General features: G+C 35.2%; 2 long non-coding RNA genes across 2 annotated transcripts; both read right to left on the reverse strand.

The window, feature by feature from the left end:
* Positions 1-887: 887 nt before the first annotated feature.
* LOC141627309 (uncharacterized) lies at positions 888-1,929 on the reverse strand. The gene is made up of 2 exons (XR_012536875.1): positions 1,757-1,929; positions 888-1,324 (listed from the first exon to the last, which is right to left on the reverse strand). It is a non-coding gene; the product is annotated as an uncharacterized LOC141627309 (long non-coding RNA).
* A 3,471-nt stretch (positions 1,930-5,400) lies between these two features.
* On the reverse strand, positions 5,401-9,011 carry LOC141634377 (uncharacterized). The gene is made up of 3 exons (XR_012539104.1): positions 8,677-9,011; positions 8,334-8,561; positions 5,401-5,595 (listed from the first exon to the last, which is right to left on the reverse strand). It is a non-coding gene; the product is annotated as an uncharacterized LOC141634377 (long non-coding RNA).
* Between the last annotated feature and the right edge of the window lie 8,434 nt (positions 9,012-17,445).

The raw sequence follows: 17,445 nt of genomic DNA on the forward strand, positions 1-17,445 counted from the left end.
AATTTTTATTTAAAGTTACACTCTTTAAACATTAAAGTTACACAATATTAATTTAAAGTTACACTATTTAAACAATAAACTTACACAATACTAATTTAAAGTTACACAATTTAAAAATTTAAAGTTACATTCTTTAAACATAAAAATTACATAATACTGTTTTAAAGTTACGTTTTTTAAACATTAAAGTTACACAATACTAATTTAGAGTTTAATAGTTTAAATAGTAAAGTTATACTATATTTACTTGAAGTTACAACATATCTGATTAAAGTTACACCCAATTTATGTCACATTTAATTGAAACTAATTAATTAATTTACTTAAAGTTACACTATTTCTAACTAAAGTTACATATATGATTAAAGTTCTATTTCTTATTAAAGTTGCAACATACTCCCTCCAATCCAGACCAAAGGTTACAGTTGCTTTTTGGCACTATTCATGTTCGTAGGGAATCTTTGATATTATTCTTAATCTATAAGACAAAATATAGTCATGTGAGATCTTGTTTGATTTATCGTCATAAATCATATAAAAATATCAAATTTTTATAATTTTTAATAATGTGTAATTAAAGATATGCACGTTAGAAAACGTGCCTCGACAAGTGTGATAAAGCAACTGTAACATTTGGTATGGATGAGAGGGAGTATATGATTAAAGTTACACTATTTCTGATTAAAGTTACATCATATATGATTAAAGTTACATCATATCTACTTAAAGTTACACTATTTCTAATTAAAGTTACATATATGGCTAAAGTTACACTATTTATCATTAAAGTTACGTCATATATGATTAAAGTTACATTATTTTCTAATTAAATGGCATCATATATGATTAAAGTTAGACCATATCTATTTAAAGTTACACTATTTCTAGTTAAAGTTACATCATATATGATTAAAGTTACATTATTTAACAATCTAAAAATTAAATTAAAGTTACACACTTTAAAATTAAAATTACTCGTACCAAATAAAAAAAAATTAAAATTACACATTATACATTCAAAATTATATACTCTAAAAATTAAGTTACACACTCTGAAAATTAAAGTCACACATGGTATACTAAAGTTTCGCACTCTAAAAAATAAAGTTATACAATTTACATTTGAAATTATACGCTTAAAAAAATTAAAATCCCAACTCATCCCCAACTGCATTTGCTCCTACCGCCAACGACGCCGTCATTGGACCGACGACTTTCCATGCGCACCGTCACTGTAGCCCTTGTGGCTGCGTTTCTCCGACGACGATCCTCGCTCTCACCCGCTGCATCTCTCTAGCCACGATCCTTGTTCGAAAATAATAATCTAACAAATTCAATCGACAATAAGAAAACAAATTAACATAACATGGTTATAAAACTACATGACACCATTACCATTCGTACATTTTAATGCAAAATTCAATTTGATTACCATTGTACACCTTGACATATGAATTTGCCTATTTATGAAAACAATTTTACACCTTTACACCACTTATCATTACCTTGCCAATGTAAGACAATTTAATTAATTTAATTTTAGTTTGCTATTCTCAAATTACCAACTATAAGTTATTATTCAATTTGATTCACAAGCGTACACTTTGATGATGTCGGACCAGATTTGGTTCACAATTTGATTCAATTTGATTCACAATCGCCTGAATGTCTACCAGATTCAAGACATAACACATTACCTCTCAAAAATATATAATCATAAATCATTCAAAGAAATAAGGGATGAGAAGATATGTACCGTTGTTGAACAACGTGGGAAATGGCGAGGCTGACAGTAGAATAGTAGATCTAAGTGACGGATGGATAAATTACAGGTTTGAACGAGAGTATAGATGAATGTAATATACGGGTAAAGATGAATTTTTGGGGGAAAGATGTGAGACTTACTGAGAGAGGGAGTGTTTGGTAGTATTGAAAGAGAGAGAATATGATAGTGAATTGGAAAAATAAATACTGACATTGGGAATGAATAGAAGATTGAAGATTGGGAATTGGGAGAGATTTAATGTAGGTGGGTGTATGTGTTTTTTTGTTTGAATCTCAGCCATCCATTATGTAAGATCTAATGGTTTGAAATAGGACTTATGGACTTAAAATACTAAGGTGGACTTACTTTCGAACCTAATTCTAAATATATATATATATATATATATATATATATATATATATATATATATATATATATATATATATATATATATATAGAGAGAGAGATTGAATCACGCGAGACTTTCAGGGTGGGTATTTGGACCTATCTCTACCATCCAATCAAAAACAAATGAATGCACAAGATTATGCCACATGTCCCCAACCAACACCCCATTTAACAGACCTTGAAATCGTGTTACTCTATCATTTACTCACTCCACTTTCTCTCTCTTCAACCCATCTTTATCTCGTCTCGTTCTTCAACTCGTTCTTCATCTCGTCTTCATCTTCAGCTCAGCTCCGTCTTCATCTTCACACTTCGCTCGCCATCTTCTCGTTCACCATTATCATCCAAAATTAGGCTATTTCTATCAATTAATTTTTCTTTCGATTTACACCGATTCAATTTAATTTAATACATTTTCGATCAACTATTATTATTGAATTGTTAATGGAGAATATTCAGTGTTATTGTACTGGTAATCTGGTATTACATTAATCCTTGTTGAAATTTTGGATAAATTAATTTTGATGCGAAATGTAGCTGTGGTGTGCTGCTATGTGTTTCGGATTTGTTCGTTTTGAGTATACTGTTTGCTTGAAATTCATGTCAGTTTCATTCTAATTTCGATCATCCTAATTTTTCGATCCATGTAATTTTCGATTCATCCTAATTTCGACGAATTCAACCTCGATGTTGCTCAATACGGTACAAATTTTATCCCCGCTTCCGACAAACAAATTTCGATTCATTCTGTACTATAAGTGAAACATATTGTTACTGATTGATCCATGTGTTGAATGTAAATATTGAAGTTGACATGGACCAACTTAGCAAGATTGGCAATGGATTACCTTGTTATGTTGAAGAGCTGAAGGTGTCTCTATCGTGCTCAACCTCCACTTCCATGCTTGGAGAGTCAACATGTAGATCTCTCATAGATGGACTGTTATGGTGTTGCCGCCCTGATATTCTATCTTTACGGCTACTTTCATATTTAATAACAATGTCAACCAGGTATGCGTATCTTCATTACTGCCTACTTTCTTTATATAATGTTTTGTGATCTTGTCCTATTTGTATGTGTAGACACCTCAAAATGTCTACCTAGCCTTAAGGGTACCCGATGATGAGGCTCAAATCTAATGACTAAATGAAAATTGACAATGTTATAATTAAAGGCTCTTTACGCTTATCTACCGAGAAATTACTTAAAATAGCCCAAAAACCATCTTGAGCCTGCCACATATTCCATTCATTTCGTCAACCCATTTTATTAATAACACTAGCCCATAGCTCACCATATTCCTATGAATAGGCCCATTGTTAGTACTCGAAAGATTAATAATGTGTGTCGGCCCATAGCATGATTACGTACAAATTGTGTACAGAATAGTAAGAGGAATTGATTAAAATAAAAAAATTAAGAAGATTAGAAAGTTTGGTAAAGGATAAAAACAAAAACCAAGGTGCTCAATCAAGATCGTCGCCTGACAGCAACAATAAGAGAGCAAGTCAAACTCCAATTCCACACAAATTCCAATAGCAAAATACTATAAATATACTCCCACATATCCACGGGAAAGGGGGGACGGAACAAACAATTCCACGGAAGAGACGAGACTTACACAAATAACACAAATACCGTACATCCAATTCAAGACCAGAAATTCAATACTCCCAGACAGTCGTCCCAGTTTCAAATCCATCCTCACAAATAAATTGTCCCAATTTCATATAAGCGCATAAGAGCCAATAGTTAACGACAAAGTCGAAATTCATTAATAGTCAAACATCCACATAGGCCTGAGGGTACCGACATCAAATAAGTTTTATTTACTCTTTCTTTTTATCTAATTCTTTTTATTGTCCTTTTATTATTTTCTCTATTTATTGTGTTAATTAACCTAGTTAATTGTTCTTGTAAATAATTGTTTAAGGTTTGTTACTAACTTTCTTTTTTCTGTCTTAGTTAATTCGTCAAATATATAATATTATAAATAAATAGTAGAGGCCGTCAGTTTGATGGGCGATCCGGGTGCCTAACACCTTCCCTGATCGTACCTTTACCCCCGAATCCGCAATCTTTGGTTCAGACCGGAGTGACGGATCAGTCCCCATACCAGGGATCAAAAGGGGCTTTTTTCCGTTAATTTTATTTTTGTATGTTTTTTATAAAACCTACTGGCGACTCCACCTATTTACTTATTTTCGAAAAAGGAGATTTTTCCAGGGATCTCACAGTGGCGACTACGCTGGGGACTTAATAAGAGGGTAAGACTTGAAATTTATTTGTAATAATATATATTTGACGTTTTTTTTAACCTTTCGATCCCTGCTCGTATGGTTCATATGACTAATGTAAAATATTAAGGACAAGCCTATGAAATTGACGTACGTTGAACCACCTCAGATGCAACTGGAGCTTTAGTATTTGATTTATTGCGTAGACTCTTACCATCGTAACATGTACGTACATAATTAGAAGCAGCAGTGATAATGTGTCGTTATTGTCGTAGCGCTTTCTTGCCAACAAACTAACGTTTGAATATTGATCACATGTTCTTGTCCTGTTTTTTTTATTTTGTAAATTATTCTAAGACAAAAAAGGCATAGGCTCTCCGTAAGTCAATATTATGCCATTTAAGCTACCCTAATTTACCCTCGGTAAGTGCGTTGTATACTTAGAAGGTCCATTCGACCGTCTAGGCCTTACACGTATTTTCCACCTCATAACGTCGTGTTTTGGCAACTCGTCCGGTCCATATGACCGGGGAGCACAAAAGCGAGAGATACCCTCGGGTATTTTAATGTTGTGAGTACCCAATTTCCTACCCACAAACCTAACCATAGAGCCCGTAGAACCTTTGATTAGGATCATGTGTGCATTATTCCCTGTTTGTAATCTTGCAACTTTCGTGCCGTTGCATGAGTCATAATTACGTCATATAGTTAATATAACTCTGTTTGTTGCGTCAAAAAATGGTACTTCATTAGTGTCATTCAAACAAGCATCTGCATCTAGATACTAACTTGTACATTAATTAGCCTTAACTTATACCACCATAGGACATTACATAGGTTTTGCATTTAGCTAGTTCACAGGTCAGTCCGTCATTACGTCGTCGGTCCGCACACCGCACACTCACAAAAAAAAAAAAAAAAAAAAAAAAAAAAAAAAGGTAGTTTAATATGCATTGGCGTTGGTATAGATGTGTCTCGGAGGTGTCGGCATCGCGTACGTATATACACATTAACAAATTTGGTCTATAAATTGGCACCTGAGATTTGTACGTATGCATTTGCACTCACTAGCCTTGCCCACTTCATGTTTCATCTCATAAGCATCTGCACATATATCTCTGAGCATCAGCATATAGTAATATGTATAGTAGTATTGAAGCGTCTGCATCATAGTCCGTCAAGTCCTGCACGTGTCAAATATTAGTGTTAGATTACATGTGACACTCAGTCCATTTAAGCATTCAGTATAGGTAGTTCGACACACGCACTTCACATAGTAAATTCTATTCTTAGACGGTGTCTCATATAGGCCTGCATTTGCATATAGTAGGTTTAGTACAACAAAGATTATTGTTGTGCTTTGAGCACGAGATTTGAGTAAAGTGTAAAAAAAAATTAGATTCTCACATTCGTGTCTTAGCTAGCATTAGATACATGTGCATTCACCATTTAACTCCATTCTAGTCCTGTTATAAAAGAAATAAAATGTTTTGCTAAAAGCTAAGATGTCATGATCCGGGATAGGGAGGAGTAAACAAATTTTCTTAGCCACTCTAGCTTGGGAATAAAAGAAGGGTACAAGAAGACTAGACAATACCAGCTCACATGTAGTTTCCATCAAAATTTGCTTAAATTAAGACCATCCAAGTCCTTTCTCAGCTGCATATATATAAAAAAACTAAGAGTAAGAACAAATGTCAATAGAATAAGAAAATGCACTCTTATAGTCATATAATCTCATACGAGTGTCCCTGACATTGCCTAAAAAAAAAAAAAAAAAACACTAGTTTACATAAGTGTCTAATTATGATAGGACCATCCTAGTCCTCTTTGACTTGCATAAATAAAAAGAAGAGCATATGTCTTTTTTATTAGTCACTTGTTCTACTTTTTACCCTTAACTAGTAGAATAGACTTGAAATACTTTAGGTCGTATCTTTTTAGTGTAGATTAATCGACCTCTTAGAATCAGCCTAAACGAGGGCGTGCATTTGACCATCTTTTCCATCTCCTGTGGTGTGATAATTCCTTGATCGTCGTGTCTCTATCTAGGTGACCTATAGGTTTGGAGACTACATCTTTTTACCTGATTCGTCAAATTCCCATATTTCAAATGACTACCAAATGAGCAAAACTCTCTATCTATCAGATTCGTCAATTTTCCATATCTCAAATGACTATCAGATGAGCACAAACTCACATGATCAACCGTTTTAGCAATTGTCCATCCATTTCCACTGAGGCTAAAAAACTAGCTCAAAAACATTAAAACCATATTCCTAGTACACCCGTGCCCAAACTTACCAAATGAAACACGGGAGCGCACACTCCATGCCCTTAAAACAAGATAGGTGACCACAAGTCCCTTAGAATGAACTTAAGACATGAGTCTAAATACCGATACAAGTTCAAGCAGAAAATCCAACTTCAAGACTCTCAAATATTCAAGGAGAGAAATTATGATCTCAAATAGACACAACTACAGTCTCAAAAGACTCAAAAATTCAAATGTCAAAAGGCAAAAATTCACAAGACAAAAAAAAATCCAGGAAAAGTTGCAATTTAATCAAATGTCAAAAGTCTCAAAAATTCAAAAGACAAAAAAAAGTTCCAGTAAAAAAAAAAAAAAAGACAAAAAAGCTCCAGTCCAAGATGTTAGTCACTTTTTTTTCATTTCTCAGACGAGTCAATTCCACAGTTACATTGTCTCCATACCTTTTGGGACGATCCTTTCATTCATTTAGGTGAGTGAGAGAGGCACACAGGTCTCCAGTGTCTTCTAACACCATGGACCCTTCTACTCCATTCCATTAATCACCCTCGTTTAGCATCTAAGAATTCGGTGGGTGTACACTACACTTATACGGTCACAAAAGTATTTTATTTCTATAGTATTAGTTTTGGGTAATTAGTCGAGCTTGTTACTGTAAAGAGGGCAAAACTCATTTTACAAATCTCAAAATCCAAGGCAAAAAAAAAAATAAGAAAAAATGTTGGCACAATCATGACCCACACCAGGTCAAAAAAAAAAAAAAAAAAAAAAGACAGAAGAAAATACCTGAACAGGGGGCTACCACAAAACATAGAGTGAAGAGTCAGTTAAGACCAGGGGCATAAGTGAACACTCATTGCACATAGATTTGACTGCATTTAGAAGACGGCCAAATACAAAATGATGGAAGGACCTACAGAAAATGTGGAGCTAATAGAAATCCTTTTCCATATCAAATGTGGAGTTACCAGCTATGAATTCTTATCCATGAGAGTTATAGAATAGCTACCCAGATTCAATAGTTCTGAAATCGATAAGCTGAATTTCTATAAAAAAAAAAGAGCAGGGCCAAATATTGGATTCCTATCTGAACTCGAATACTCTTATCCCTTTCCCAGGTCATGCTCAATAGCTCGTTTTGAAAAAAAATTAACAGGACTAGTAAGGAGATGTGTCATGTGTCTATGGTCTGTTTAAGGAAAGGAATGCATTGTCAATTATCTAGGTTTGTCTCAATTGTCGTAAGTACATTAGCCTTGCACCATTAGCATCATAATTCATAAGCATCCTATTTGCATTTTCAGCATATACTACTTGCGTCTTACATCATAAATTATTTGCATAATTGTGGAATCAGTTCAGTCGTATTATCAAGCACACCACTTGATTCGAGAAATCGGTAAAACCATAAAACCAAAAATAAAAAACAAAAAAAAAAGAGATCATAGATTCAACATCAATCGACTAAGAAAGGGGAAGCACCCATAATTTGGCCAGAAGCTATGTATCAAGCACACAACTTGATTCGCAAGACCAGTAAAACTATCAGTTCAATCTTATAATCAAGCAAACGACTTGACCAGTAAAGAAATAAAACAAAGAAAAGAGGCATAAACATGAATCAGTCAATAAAGAGACGGAAATACTCACAGCTTGATCGGAGCTGGTGCCAAGAAATCCGATCAAATGTCACAGCCACAAGGATCGACCGTGCTCCTTCATCAGTCATCCGGTCACCAATCGGGGGTTCAAATTACGGCACACCTCCGCTTATTTCACTCTATCTCAGGAGCTAGCAGAGTCGACAATCGCCAGCTCCTTCATCAGTCAACTCGTCAACATTCTATTGCTCAGACGATGGCTACAACGGCACAGTTGCTGTCAATTATGTCCCACATCAGGATATTATGCTTGAAAATTAATGGAAAATGTGAAGACAATCATTTAAAGAGTATAAATTCGGAATCAATCGACAAAAAAAAGAAGCACTTACTTCGATCGTGCTCCATCATCAGTCGCCAGTCGGGGGCTCAAACAACAGCTATGGCGGCAGAAAACCGCTAATCGCATCCCATATCAGGGGCGAGCAGTCACCTCATCACCAGTACAGAGCTGGGATAATGGCTATGGCGCAATCGACGCTGATTTCATTCCGTATTAGAGAACCGTACTGATTTGTTTTCTGTAGTGAGCAACAGTATATAGACGAATCGAAGTAAAACGATAAGTGGAAAAGGAATTGAAGAAAATCAATCAGAAATTAAAGGTGAAGTTTGATCGGTGGGCTGAATAAAAGCAAAAGTTGATTTTTCTATCCTAAGCTTCAATTTGTTGAAGATAAGGCTAACTACTCAATTGTTAGACACAACATATTATCAAGTTAATGAGATGGGTCCACTCAAATTAGGGGTTAGCAAAGTTCCACTAATTAACACTCGTCTCTTCTTTTCAAAATGGAAATTTGCAATTTCTAATCCAAGTTCGTAAATTAAATTTTACTTTTCTCACTCATTCTCCAAAATTCAAATTTTATAAATAATTTTAGACTATTTTACAAAATTTTACAATTTTCAAATCCTTTGGTCGGCAGGCCCTGACATGCATCTGAGTTCTTAAAATAAAATTTTTTTGAACTTGCCTTTTTTGCGAAATAAAACTTTTGCAAATTTTCCAGCCCATTTCATAAAATAAATTTTTACAACAAAATTTTCAAACTTATTGGTCGGCGGGCTCTAACACGCAATCCTTTTTCAAAATAAAATTTTGAATTCCTCGGTCGGCGGGCTCTAACACGCAATCCTTTTTCAAAATAAAATTTTGAATTCCTTGATCGGAGGCTCTAACACGCAATCCTTTTTCAAAATAAAATTTTGAATTCCTTGGTCGGCGGGCTCTAACACGCAATCCTTTTTCAAAATAAAATTTTGAAATACCTTGGTCGGCGGGCTCTGACACGCGTCCTAGTTCATAAAATCAAATTTTGTGTTCTAATCCGCTTCGTTCACCCTGCGAAGTTAAGCAAATCCGGTTTCGTTCACTGCGAAGCTAAGCAATCTCATTCCGTTCACCTGCGGAATAATCCAGCTTTGTTCACCTGCAAAGCAATCCAGTTTCGTTCACCTGCGAAACTAACCAGTCCAGCTTCGTTCACCTGCGAAGCTAAACAATTTCACGTTTTGTTCACCTGCAAAACTAAGAAACATCCCTTGGTCGGCGGGCCCTGATACGCAACCGAGTTCGGGAAATCAGATTTCACGATCTCACCTTTAAGCTAAACAAAGTTTAGCTATACTAGATCTGATTCCAGGCCGTGCGAAACAAAGTTTTGTCATGCCGACTTCCGTCCGGTCATAAAACAAAGTTTTATGATCCTCTATATCCGGATCGCGGCTACTCCGGACGGGTAATATAAGAGGCCCGTGCACGTTTCTTATCCTTTATCTGTCCCGACCGGACTACTTTGACCTTCGTCCTACTCAGACTCGGTCAAAGTGGGGGCTTCTGTAGACACCTCAAAATGTCTACCTAGCCTTAAGGGTACCCGATGATGAGGCTCAAATCTAATGACTAAATGAAAATTGACAATGTTATAATTAAAGGCTCTTTACGCTTATCTACCGAGAAATTACTTAAAATAGCCCAAAAACCATCTTGAGCCTGCCACATATTCCATTCATTTCGTCAACCCATTTTATTAATAACACTAGCCCATAGCTCACCATATTCCTATGAATAGGCCCATTGTTAGTACTCGAAAGATTAATAATGTGTGTCGGCCCATAGCATGATTACGTACAAATTGTGTACAGAATAGTAAGAGGAATTGATTAAAATAAAAAAATTAAGAAGATTAGAAAGTTTGGTAAAGGATAAAAACAAAAACCAAGGTGCTCAATCAAGATCGTCGCCTGACAGCAACAATAAGAGAGCAAGTCAAACTCCAATTCCACACAAATTCCAATAGCAAAATACTATAAATATACTCCCACATATCCACGGGAAAGGGGGGACGGAACAAACAATTCCACGGAAGAGACGAGACTTACACAAATAACACAAATACCGTACATCCAATTCAAGACCGTAAATTCAATACTCCTGACATGTCGTCCCGTTTCAAATCCATCCTCACAAATAAATTGTCCCAATTTCATATAAGCGCATAAGAGCCAATAGTTAACGACAAAGTCGAAATTCATTAATAGTCAAACATCCACATAGGCCTGAGGGTACCGACATCAAATAAGTTTTATTTACTCTTTCTTTTTATCTAATTCTTTTTATTGTCCTTTTATTATTTTCTCTATTTATTGTGTTAATTAACCTAGTTAATTGTTCTTGTAAATAATTGTTTAAGGTTTGTTACTAACTTTCTTTTTTCTGTCTTAGTTAATTCGTCAAATATATAATATTATAAATAAATAGTAGAGGCCGTCAGTTTGATGGGCGATCCGGGTGCCTAACACCTTCCCTGATCGTACCTTTACCCCCGAATCCGCAATCTTTGGTTCAGACCGGAGTGACGGATCAGTCCCCATACCAGGGATCAAAAGGGGCTTTTTTCCGTTAATTTTATTTTTGTATGTTTTTTATAAAACCTACTGGCGACTCCACCTATTTACTTATTTTCGAAAAAGGAGATTTTTCCAGGGATCTCACAGTATGCTGTTGGCTTCATTGATTTATGCTATTGTGAGGAACATAGTTACTCATATAGTTTGTTGCATCATCGATATCATGCTGAGCATTTTCTAATAGGTTCTCCGTCTACTAGAATGACTCCATATTCTTACGATTATGTATTACTGTATTAGAAACAAGCTTGAGTGAAAGGATCACAAGGGCATTTGGCTAGTGGCAACTTAGGCCCTTCTGTAGTTCTGCATACTCTTAGACACGCCGCTATTATGAAATTTCTATATTTTCCTCTACTTATGTTTTGGCTTTACATTTATCTCATTATATACCTAGCTTTTATATGTTGCACAATACTCCTCTTGAAAATCCAAAAATTTGGTATGAGTGAGAGTTTGAATCAGATTGATGTAAGCTTTGTAGGTCGAGTTATAGCCACTGCAAAAAAACCTGGCGGGAGAATGCTCTACAACACAAATTTGACCTGAACTTACTCAAATTCCTATATCTCTCAATTCATGCCTTGTTCTTGCTTGATTCCAATTGTAAATGGTAGCCAACTCATTTAGCTTCAATTTGGCTACTCGCGAGTCTCCTAATTTCACCTAATCCGAAATTTATGACATTTGCAATATGCCCTTGGTTGCTGCACTGTTACAGCAAAGGTCATCAGTGACCTGCTATCTCTAAAATTCTCATATCTCCCAAACCAGGCAAGATTTTGGGGTGATTCTTGTTGGAGGTGAAAGGTAACTCATATAGCTTTCATTTGGTACCTGTGGGGCACCCCAACTCATTCGTAGTTAGGAGCTATCATGCCTGCAAGTCTGGTCTGATTTTGAAGCTGCTGTAAAATGGTCATGTTTTAAATGGCATGTTCATGGATACATAGCATATTGTCAATACTTTTCAGCTTAACTGTGGAATCTTAATAAATGGAGATAGGGGTGTCTTGGGATGTTAACATGGAATTTTAAGGCATTTACATATGTAATTTAACATTGGACTAACCCGAATGCAGTAGAGGTTTTCTACTATACCTGAAAAGGGCTACACATGCACTGACTCACTGAGCCTTGTTAGTGCTAGTTTGGGTTGAAAAATTCTTATCTACGAGTATAAGTTGTTATTTGTCTACTTTCATATCGGATTTGGCCATTGTCTTCTATTAGCTCAAAAGGTAGAGCAATGTGTTATTGCACATGGTGTGGGTTCGAGCCCCACATAGACGAACATATATAAAGCACTAGTTACACTTTGTAGTAACATTAGTTGTTCTATGTGGTAACAATAATTATCGAACAAAGTGATGCTAGCTAAGAATAACACTAGTTATTTGATAATGTAACATTGTTTCGTATATATAATAACACTGTTTATTTGATCAAGTAACACTTATGTTACATATATTGATAATAGAAGCTCATGTAGGAATTGAACCTACATCCTTTGTGCAATTGCACAAATGCTCTACCAATTGAGCTAATGAGCTAGTTTAGTAGAAACTGAATATTCCACCAACACACTACAGTTGATGTAATGGCCACAATATAAGTTTATAAGTCACCACTTCACCCGAGTATTCGAGTCATATGTTTCTCATGTTATTCCAAAGAGCATGTAGTGTTATTCCAAAGAACTTGTCATGTTATCACATAGAGTAACCGTGTTATTCTATTAACTTGTTATGTATTCCATAGAGCCAAATAATATTCTGTGACACAAAAGCCAGGTATTATAACACAATATCCTATTATGATAACATAGTTATAGTTACGGATTATAAAGCGCGAAAAACCAATTCTATTGATCTAAAGACAAACTAGTTCCGTCGATGACCGTATAAGGCACATTATATGCATTTAGAATCTGAATAAGGTATGAGATTCACAAAATAAGGTCTGAGATTCACCAAATAAGGAAAAAAGCAAAATAGGTGATTTTAACCACTTATGATGATCAAGTTTCACAAAACAAGCCCTAAGATTCACTGAATAAGGTATGAGATTCACAAAATAAGGTCTGAGATTCACCAAATAAGGAAAAGAGCAAAAAGGTGATTTTAACCACTTATGATGACCAAGTTTCACAAAACAAGTCCTAAGATTCCTTTGAATAAGGTACGAGATTCACAAAATAAGGTCCGAGATTCACCAAATAAGGAAAAGAGCAAAAAAGGTGATTTTAAGACCAAGTTTCACAAAACAAGCTCTAAGATTCACTGAACAAGGTCTGAGATTCACAAAACAAAGTTTGAGATTCACCTAATAAAGAAAAGAGCAAAATAGGTGATTTTAACCACTTATGATGATCAAGTTTCACCAAACAAGCCTTAAGATTCACTGAATAAGGTATGAGATTCACAAAATAAGGTTTGAGATTCACTAAATAAGGAAAAGAGCAAGAAACGTGATTTTAACCACTTATGATGACCAAGTTTCACAAAACAAGCTCTAAGATTCACTGAACAAGGTCTGAGATTCACAAAACAAAGTCTGAGATTCACCTAATAAAGAAAAGAGCAAAATAGGTTATTTAAACCACTTATGATGATCAAGTTTCACAAAACAAGCCTTAAGATTCACTGAATAAGGTATGAGATTCACAAAATAAGGTTTGAGATTCACCAAACAAGAAAAAGAGCAAAAAACGTGATTTTAACCACTTATGATGACCAAGTTTCACAAAACAAGTTCTAAGATTCACTGAACAAGGTCTGAGATTCACAAAACAAAGTCTGAGATTCACCTAATAAACAAGCCCTAAGATTCACTGAATAAGGTATGAGATTCACAAAATAAGGTTTGAGATTCACCAAATAAGGAAAAAGGCAAAAAAGGTGATTTTAACCACTTATTATGACCAAGTTTCACAAAACAAGCTATAAGATTCACTGAACAAGGTCTGAGATTCACAAAACAAAGTTTGAGATTCACCGAATAAAGAAAAGAGCAAAATAGGTGATTTTAACCACTTATGATGATCAAGTTTCACATAACAAGCCCTAAGATTCACTGAATAAGGTATGAGATTCACAAAATAAGGTCTGAGATTCATCAATTAAGGAAAAGAGCAAAAAAGGTGATTTTAACCACTTATGATGACCAAGTTTCACAAAACAAGCTCTCAGATTCACTGAACAAGGTCTGAGATTCACAAAATAAGGTCTGAGATTCACCAAATAAGGAAAAAATATGCCCACAAGACACAATTGTGACTGAATTGAGACATTAATGCTCTCTAGATTGTAGACTAATTACATCACAAAATTTTCGCATCAAAATCAGGGCTTTCTCCCTACTAAAAGCCTCGTGTATTCTACCACAACACAAACTATTATCAACGACTCGACAACTATATAGAGCCCAAGCAGCAGGTTCACAGCAATCGGTTTGGTTGCTCGATATGCTCAATCAGAAACTTTCAACAATCATCCAGTCCATCATTAAACAGCTAAATTTGACTAATATAGACGTCCGTTCACTAGCTACATTTCAAAACGCTTGCCAAACACGTGATTATGACGACAAACATGTCGCCGTTTGTCAACAATAGCTCATTCTTACATTAACTGCCTTATCATAGCTATCTGATCAATCCAAAACCTTCAACAATTGTCCAGTCCATCAATAAACAACTAAATTCGACAAATTTCAGTGTCGTTTCCCTCAATTATACAAATAAATATCATGATTAAACTAATAGTAACAATGAACATCAAACTAACAAGTACAGTAACAAATCTCAAACACGAATCACAAACAACGATGATCACATTTCAAATCATCGCTCTTTGAATCACGATTCTAAACTCGCGAATAAAACGATCATCAAACAAGCAAAAATCAACACAGTAACAAAAATCAATGCAAAATTAATCAACAAAATCAACAAAAACTTGGAGAATATTCGAATCAAACCTGTTGTTGAATCTTAGCTAATTCATCGGGAGATATACGACTCATCTGTTCTTGTGCAAGCTTAAATAATTCAGGATCCATCATACCGTTAAACATCTTCGCAAATAAAATCCCTAAATTTCAAAAATTTCGAGATTAAGAAGCTATAATTATAAGTGGTCATCTTCGCAAATAAAATCACGTTTTTTGCAATTTCATGAATGATATAGCTTGTCTATGAAGAATAGCTTATCCATGAAGAATAGTATAATTGATGCCAAATTTTCAGATTTATAAAATATTTGGGCCAAAATTTCAGCCCAATTTGGACTCCGCGCTAACAGTCCATTCTAAGTCTAATGAAGGAATTTGGTGAGTCCGGCCGCCTCGCCATAATGAGGTGCCTCACCGGATCCGGCCTCTCTCTCTCTCTCTCTCTCTATATATATATATATATATATATATATATATATATATATATATATATATATATATATATATATATATATATATATATATATATATATATATATATATATATATATATATAGTCGGGATCCGGTGAGAACTCCTAAATATTTGAGGATTGAGGATTGAGGATTAGTGAATACAATATCACGGGTTCTTCAATACAATATCATGAAAAATATGACTTTTGCCAATATTTTTTTTTTTTTAAATTATAATTTTTTTTTTTTGCACGGGTGTTTTTTTTTGTGATATTTTATCGAATAACTTGTGATATTGTATTGAAGAACCTCTAATATTATAACGAAATCTTCAATCCTCAAAAAGATAGTTTATCCTCACATGATCCCATTCATATATATATATATATATATATATATATATATATATATATATATATATATATATATATATATATATATATATATATATATATATATGATCTCGTGCGAACTTACGAACTAACTTAAAAACTCAACAATTTCAACTCCTCCTCCACGTCTTCTCCCACACACTACTGACTACTTCCGCTGCTTAATTTTTAATCGACGCCGATGCCGGAGCTCCATTAACAACCGTCAACTGCCGATGTTGACATTCTCGACCGACGAGAACTATTTAGACTGGGAATCTGCCGTCAGACCCCTCTCCTCTTCTCCATTTCGAATTCAGTATCATTTTCCGACCAACAACCTCCTACGAAAACAATATATATACAGAAAATTGATACTTAATTCTCAAATCGACAAAAAATGGTGATTAATTGTCGAAAACTAAGACGGTCGGGATTGTTGAGTGAGTTGGATCTGATTAGGTTTGACGGTTTTGAGGTGTGTAGAAGGGATTATGGGGGGTATGGGGTGAGTAGACACCGCACATCTGTGGGGCTTGAGCGTGGTGGGCCTTGGATACGTTGGGTCACCAGTGAGGGGGTTGTGTATGCGGCACCAGCACGGAGATTTTGAGTGGTCGGTGATTTCTCCGGCATGGGTAGTGCGGTTTTAGTGGTGGTGTGATCAGGTGGTGGTGATGGCGTTGGTCAGGTGGTGGTGGTAGTGGCGGTGAGCGGTGGTACTCCAAGTTGGGTGGTGGATACATATGACATGCTTCGAGATACATTTTATAGCTATTCTAGATACACAAACGGATACGTGTATCTGGAGTACCTAGTGTATGATTTTGTGTATCTAGTGTAAGGAGGGGAGAAAAGGTTGAGCTCGGGTCCTGTGTCACACATGTCATGGTAGTGGGGTCGGGTGGATGTAGTGGTTATTCCAGTGGTGGTGTTACAATGGTTGGGTTTGGTGGTTTATGGATACACATAGTAGTAGTCGAGTATGCTGCTATGGATACACAAATTGTAACGTCAAAATTCGATGAAAAACACAAAATCCATAAATCACATTTCGAAATTTCCAGCTACACGACTAATATGCGATATTGCATCATAAAAATTACTAGTTTTAAACCCGTGCAAAATTGTACGGGTTTGTATTTAGGACGGTATGAATGTTTTTTGATGAATATTTTATTTTTACAATTCTATTCTAATTATCTAATAGTTCTATATCAGTGATCTACATTTTAATGTAGATCAATGATCTAACTGGAAATGAATATTCTCCACGTAAATAGGATGCGTTAAAACCACAACTACCGGGTGAATGTTCATTTTCAGTTACAGACGGATTAACATCAGCAAGAGTTTCACCATATTCGGCACATAGATCGTCTCTCACTAAGCGCTCAACAACATCGTA

Source organism: Silene latifolia, chromosome Y (genome assembly GCF_048544455.1).
Source record: "Silene latifolia isolate original U9 population chromosome Y, ASM4854445v1, whole genome shotgun sequence".
Lineage (NCBI taxonomy): Eukaryota > Viridiplantae > Streptophyta > Magnoliopsida > Caryophyllales > Caryophyllaceae > Silene > Silene latifolia.